We start from the raw sequence: 7675 nt of genomic DNA, 5'->3' as shown, positions 1-7675 counted from the left end.
CCTGGGGCACTGTCACCTTAATGGAGACTGACCTGGAAGTTATGAGACTCCTATAAATAAGGTTTTATCTTCTGGAATCTTGGAATCTTGTTTCATGCTAGGTTTGTTTTGTTTTGTTTCATTTTTAATCCACAAGCCTGGATGAGTCCTCCCCCCCCCCATTCCACCCTAAATTCTAGGAACAGTGTCATACAATAGAAAGAACCCTTGACTTGAGGTCAGATCTGTCATTTATGAGCTACTTAAGCAAGTCCTTCCTTTGCTAAAAAAAAAAGATGGGATTGTAGAATGAAGATTCCTCGAGGTCAAGGACTTGTTTGACTTTTGTCTTTATATACTGTGCACCTGGCTAAGAGCAGTGCTTAAGGCTTGCCTAATTGAAAGGGGCATCCTTTCCACCGCTAATATACTGTGACATAACTGCTTCCATTGTCAGAATATCGCCATGATAGATTTGTAGCACTGGATTTGGAGTGCAGAGAGTTGAATTCCCATCCTACTTACTGTTACGGGACCTTGAGCAAATTACTTGCTTCTGAGTTTCAGTTTATCATCCTTAGAATAAAAATGATGCTTGTCCTACCTACCTTCCTTAGGTTAGAAGGAGGAAAGTGCTTTGTAGACCTGAAAGAATAACCACAATTTTTAAAATTTTCCCTTGACTTTGCGAATGAAGACCTGATGCCTGTATGTCCTCTTTAGCAAGCCCTCAGAAGATGATTAGCAAGTACTACAATATCTTTTAAGGGCATCAAAGTAATTCAAGCCTTTTCCCCCAACCTAACACTATGGAAGGGGAAAGAAGTAAAAATTATTCCTATTTGTTAACCAACGTTAAGGAGGTTCAGGAGCACCTATCAGCTTACCAGACTTAGCAGAAACCAAGGAAAGAAACAGGAAGGGAGAGCTTTCTTCCTATACCAAATATGCCTATGAGATTAATTGGGTAAAGCTGGAAAGGAATCTACTGGATAGAGGCTTAAATTCAATCAGGAAAAGGTTATGAACCTAGCTTCACTCCCAGACCAAGTCACTTAACCTCCCTCAGTTTCTAGTTTCCTCATCTGTAAAATGAGAGTCCATCCTGTTGTCCCCTAGTGTTAGAAATCTGGTCCTCCTTGCTTGGACCAAGTAAGTAAACCTTTCATGCTCCAAACAAATTTTGTGACTGAGTTTTCATGTCTAGACAACCTATAGGAAAGGCAATCTAGTGACAAAAGCATGGAATGTCAGAACTGGAAAGGACTATAGATGTCATGTTGCCCAACCTCATTTTACAAATGAAAAGGAAGCCCAGAGAGGGGAAGTAACTTGCCCAATCATTCAGTGACAGAGCTTCAATTCAAATCTAGGTTTTCTAACTCAATTCAGTGTGATGTCTAATTTTATAAGCTTAAATTAGGGGTTCTTAACTTTTTTGTCATAGACTTTCATAATAATTTTTAAATGCACAAGATAAAATACATAGGATTACAAAGGAAATCAGTTATATTATGAGTTATCGAATATTAATAAATTCGTCATAGACCCCAGGTTAAAAACGCCCTGGTTTAAACTAACAAATTTCCCCCACAATCTTCACTATCCCTCTAAACCACCCCCCTCACCACCACAGTTCCATTTGGTAAATGGTCAAATATAACAACTCTTTGCTTCCAAATACTGGCCAATAAGGATAACTTTCTTTTGTCCTTCATCAATGGCATAGAGGTAGGATGGGATTGGAGAGTATGAGCTATGGCTTGGTTGGTTGCATTTAAGAGACACTTTAATTAGTTTACAAATTTAATAATCCCTCATTCTCTCTTCATTTGTTCTAGTCTCAAAATGAGATAACCCTTCTTTTTTGCAAATACTAATCTCTATTTGTGCCTTCGAATTTTTCCCCTTCTTTCTCCTCTGGGGAGACTCCTTTGATCATCTCAATTTCTGTAACTACCAACCTCTCCTTTAGCTACTGACTTTCTCTGATGCTTACAAACATTCCCAGATTTCCCAGATCTATTTAAATAATCATTTGACCATACCAACTCACATTACTATATTTCCCTTTTTTATTTATATTCAGACTCCTAGGGAAAAGCTGTTTACATTTGCCATTTTTACTTATCATATTCACTTCTCATTCGTTTGCAATCAACTTTGTATTCCCTCTATTAGACTGAAACTGCCTTCTATAAAACCACTAGTAATCTTTATTGCTAAATCTAGTTGCTTTTTCTCAGTCCTCATACTTTGACTTCTTTGTAGTGTTTATCACTGTTGACTACCTACTCCTTTTAGATAAGCATTCTTTTTTTTAAAGAAAGATTTTATTTATATTGAGTTTTACAAATTTCCCCCATTCTTGCTTCCCTCTTCCCACCCCCCAGAGAAGGTAGTCTGTTAGTCTTTACATTGTTTCCATGGTATATGCATTGATCTAAGTTGATGGTGATGAGGGAGAAATCATTTCCTTAAGGAAGAAAAATAAAGTATAAGAGATAAGATAATGGGTTTTTTTCCAAAATTGAAACTTCACAATTCTTACTCTGGATACAGATGGTATTCTCCATTGCAGATAGCCCAAAATTGTCCCTGATGGTTGCACTGATTGGAATAAGCAAGTCCATCATCACCCCTGTGTTGCTGTTAGGGTGTACAATGTTAAGCCATTCCCCAATTGAAAGACCTTCACTTAATTTCCAATTCTTTGCCATCACAAACAGGACTGCTATGAATATTTTTGTATAAGTGATGTTTTTACCCTTTTTCATGATCTCTTCAGGGTATAGACCCAGTAGTGGTTATTGCTGGATCAAATGGGTATGCACATTTTTGTTGCCCTTTGGTGTAATTCCAAGTTGCTTTCCAGAAAGGTTGGATGAGTTCACAGCTCCACCAACAATGTACTAGTGTCCCAGATTTCCAACCTCCCTTCCAACATTGCTCATTGTCCTTTCTGGTCATATTGGCCAGTCTGAGAGGTGTGAGGTGGTACCTCAGAGATGCTTTAATTTGCATTTCTCTAATAAGTAGTGATTTAGAGCAATTTTTTAAATTTAAATTTATTTTTTATTAAAGATATTATTTGAGTTTTACATTTCCCCCCCAATCTTGCTTCCCCCCCAGAAAGCACTCTGTCAGTCTTTACTTTGTTTCCATGTTGTACCTTGATCCAAATTGGGTGTGATGAAAGAGAAATCATATCTTTAAAGAGAGGTCTAAGAGGTAACAAGATCAGACAATAAGCTATCTGTTTTTTTCTAAATTAAAGGGAATAGTCCTTGTACTTTGTTCAAACTCCACAGCTCCTTATCTGGATACAGATGGTACTCTCCTTTGCAGACAGCCCAAAATTGTTCCCGATTGTTGCACTGAAGGAATGAGCAAGTCCTTCAAGCTTGAACATCACTCCCATGTTGCTGTTAGGGTGTACAGTGTTTTTCTGGTTCTGCTCATCTCACTCAGCATCAGTTCATGCAAATCCCTTCAGGTTTCCCTGAAATCCCATCTCTCCTGGTTTCTAATAGAACAGTAGTGTTCCATGACATACATATACCACAGTTTGCTAAGCCATTCCCCAATTGAAGGACATTTACTTGATTTCTAATTCTTTGCCACCACAAACGGGGCTGCTATAAATATTTTTGTACAAGTAATGTTTTTACCTTTTTTCCTCAATTCTTCAGGGTATAGACCCAGTAGTGGTATTGCTGGGTCAAAGGGTAGAGCAATTTTTTCATAAGACTATGGATTGCTTTGATTTCTTCATCTGTAAATTGCCTTTGCATATCCTTTGACCATTTGTCAGTTGGGGAATGGCTTTTTTGAAAATTTGACTCAGTTCTCTTTATATTTTAGAAATGAAACCTTGGTCAGAAATACTAGTTGTAAAAATTGTTTCCTAATTTGCTACATTCTTTTGATCTTGATTACAGTGGTTTTGTCTGTGCAAACCCTTTTTAATTTAATGTAATCAAAATTATCTAGTTTGTCTTTAATGATGTTCTCTATCTCTTCCTTGGTCATAAACTGCTTTCCTTTCCATAGATCTGACAGGTAAACTACTCCTTGATCATCTACTTTGTTTATAATATTGTTTTTTATGTCTAAATCCTGTATCCATTTTTTTTCAGATTTTGCAAGTCAATGGGGGTTAAGTGGCTTGGCCAAGGCCACACAGCTAGGTAATTATTAAGTGTCTGAGGTCAGATTTGAACCCAGGTACTCCTGACTCCAAGGCCGGTGCTCTATCCACTAGCTGCCCTTCCTGTATCCATTTTGATCTTATCTTGGTATAGGGTGTGAGTTGTTAGTCTAATCCAAGTTTCTTCCATACAACTTCCAATTTTCCTAACAGTTTTTATTGGAGAGAGTTTTTATCCCAATAGCTTGACTCTTTGGGTTTATCAAACAGCAAATTACTGTAATCATTTCCTGTTATTGCACCTAGTCTGTTCCACTGATCCACCACTCTGTTTCTTAGCCAATATCAGACAGTTTTGATGACTGATACTTTATAATTTTAGATCTGGTAAGGCTAAACCACCTTCTTTTGCACTTTTTTTCATTGAATCCCGGGAAATTCTTGACTTATTTCTCCATATGAATTTACTTAAAATTTTTCTAAATCATTAAAGTAATTTTTTTGAATTTTGATTGGTAATTTAGTTCCGGTAGAATTGCCATTTTTATTATATTAGCTCAACCTATCCATGAGCAGTTGATGTTTGCCCAGTTATTTAAATCTTATTTTATTTGTGTGAGAAGTGTTTTGTAATTGTTTTCAAAGAGTTTTCAAGTCTGCCTTGGCAGGTAGACTCCCAGGTATTTTATATTGTCTGAGCTTATTTTGAATGGTATTTCACTTTCTAACTTTTTCTGCTGTATCTTGCTAGTCATATATAAAAATGTTGAGGATTTATTTTATATCCTGTGACTTTGCTAAAGTTGCTAATTATTTCTAGTAGTTTTTTAGATGATTTTTCGGGATTCTCTAGGTTTACCATCATGTCATCTGTGAAGAGTGAGAGTTTTGTCTCTTCCTTCCCATTTCTCTTATTGCTGAACCTAACATTTCTAATACAGTATTGAATAGTAGTGGTGATAATGGGCATCCATTGCATATAATGCTTGCTGATGGTTTCAGATAGATACTGCTTATTATTCTAAGTAACAATCCATTTATTCCTACATTCTCTAGTATTTTTAGTAGGAATGGGTGCTGTATTTTGTCAAAAGCTTTTTCAGCATCTATTGATACAATCATATGATTTCTGATAGGTTTGTTATTGATATAATTAATTATACTAACAATTTTCCTAATATTGAACCAACCCTGCATTCCTGGGGTAAATCCTACTTGATCATAATGTATTATCCTAGTGATAACTTGTTGTGATCATTTTGCTAAGATTTTATTTAGGATTTTTGCATCAATATTCATCAGGGAAATAGGTCTATAATTTTCTTTCTCTGTCTTAACTCTTCCTGGTTTAGGTATCAGCACCATATTGGTGTCATAGAAAGAGTTAGGCAGAGTTCCGTCTTCACCTATTTTTCCAGAGTTTATATAGAATTTAAATCAATTGTTCCTTAAATGTCTGATAGATTTCACTTGTGAATCCATCTGGCCCTGGAGATTTTTTCTTAGGGAGTGCAATTATGGCTTGTTCAATTTCTTTTTCTGAGATAGGGTTATTTAGGTATTTAATTTCCTTTTCTGGGCAACTTATATTTTTGTAAATATACAATCATTTCACATTGATTTCCTCTTTCTCTAATATATTCATGTAAGCATTTAAAGATATAATATATTCCCTGACAGCCACCTTGAGTATATCCCATAGGTTTTGGTATATTGTTTCATTACTGTCATTATCTAGGATGAAATAATTATTTGTATAATTTGTTGTTTGATCCACTCATTTTTTAAAATGAGGTTATTTAGTTTCCAATTAGTTTTGGATCTGTATCTCCCTGGCCCAATATTGCTTATGATTTTTATTGCACTGTAATCTGAGAAAGATGTATTCACTATTTCTGCCTTTCTATAATTATTAGGTTTTTATGCCCTAGTACATGGTAAATTTTTGTGTAAATGCCATGTACTGCAGAAAAAAAGTATATTCCTTTCTATCCTCATTCAATTTCCTCCATAAGTCTATCATATCTAAGTTTTCTAACAATCTATTTATCTCCTTAACTTTCTTCTTGTTTTTCTATGATTTGATTTATCAAAATCTGAGAGCAGGAAGTTGAGGTCTTCCACTAGAAGAGTTTTGCTGTCTGTGTCTTCCTGTAACTCTTTCAACTTATCCTCTAAGAATATGGATGCTATACCATTGGGTGCATACATATTTAGTATTGAAATTACTTTATTGTCTATGGTACCTCCTAGGAGGATATGGTTTCCTTCCTTATCTCTTTTAATGATTATCTGTTTTTTCAGTTGCTTTGTCTGAGATAAGGATTGCAACCCTTGTTTTTTTCACTTCAGCTGAAGCAAAATATATTTTGCTCCAACCTTTTACTTTAACTCTATATGTATCTCTCTGATAAGCATTCTTTTAAAAAAATTAATAGTATTTTATTTTTTCCAATTTCATGTAAAGACAGACCCAAAGAAAAAATAGAAAATGAAGTTAGTATACTTTGTTCTGCAGTATTCTTTCTCTGGATGTGGATGACATTTTTCATCATGGGTTTTTTGGAATTGTCTTAGATCATTGTATTGCTGAGAAAAGCTAAGTTAATCATAGTTGATCATTGCACAATATTGCTATTACTGTTTACAGTGTTCTCCTGGTTCTGCTCATTTCACTGGGCATCATTTCTTGTAAGTAGATTTTTCTGAAATCTGCCTGCTTATCATTTCTAACAATAGTATTCCATGACATTCATATATCACAGCTTGTTCAACAACCATTCCCCAGTTGATGAACATCCATCCCTTCAATGTCCAATTCTTTGCCACTACAAAAAGCTGCTATATATATTTTGACATATAGATCATTTCCCCCTTTTTATGATCTCTTTGGGATAAAAACCTAATTGTGACATTGTTAAATCAAAGGGTATTCTGCTTTATAGCCATTTGGGTGTAGTTCCAAATTGCTTTCCAGAATGATTCTATCAGTTCACAATTCCACCAACAATGCATTAATATACCAATTTCCCCATATAATCTCCATTTATCATTTTACTTCTTTGCTACATTAGCTAATGTAATAAGTGTGAGATGGTACCTCAGAGTTATTTTAATTTGCATTTTTCTAATCAAAAATGCTTTAGAACATTTCTTCATATGACTATAGATTGCTTTGATTTCTTCATTAGATAAATATTCTTTCTTCTCTGGATTTTTATAATATTGTTTTTTTCCTACCTGTTTCAGTGTATTTTTTTTTGTTTTTGTTTTTGCAAGGCAGTGGGGTTAAGTGGCTTGCCCAAGGTCAGATGATTAAATCAGATTATTATTATTATCTGGTCAGCCAGATTATTAAGTGTCTGAGGGACCACCTAACTGTCCCCAGGTGTCTTTCTTATTCTTCCTTTGCAGAATCAACATATGTTTCTTACCTGTTATATGTGGGTGAACATCTGGACTCTGTTCACATCCCTTTTCTTGCTTTATTCTCTTTTGGTGATCTCAACTAATGTGAATTCAACAACTATTTATGTAAATTATACC

This window comes from Macrotis lagotis, chromosome 5, assembly GCF_037893015.1.
Source record: "Macrotis lagotis isolate mMagLag1 chromosome 5, bilby.v1.9.chrom.fasta, whole genome shotgun sequence".
NCBI lineage: Eukaryota > Metazoa > Chordata > Mammalia > Peramelemorphia > Peramelidae > Macrotis > Macrotis lagotis.
Note: the sequence above shows the minus strand (reverse complement) of the source record.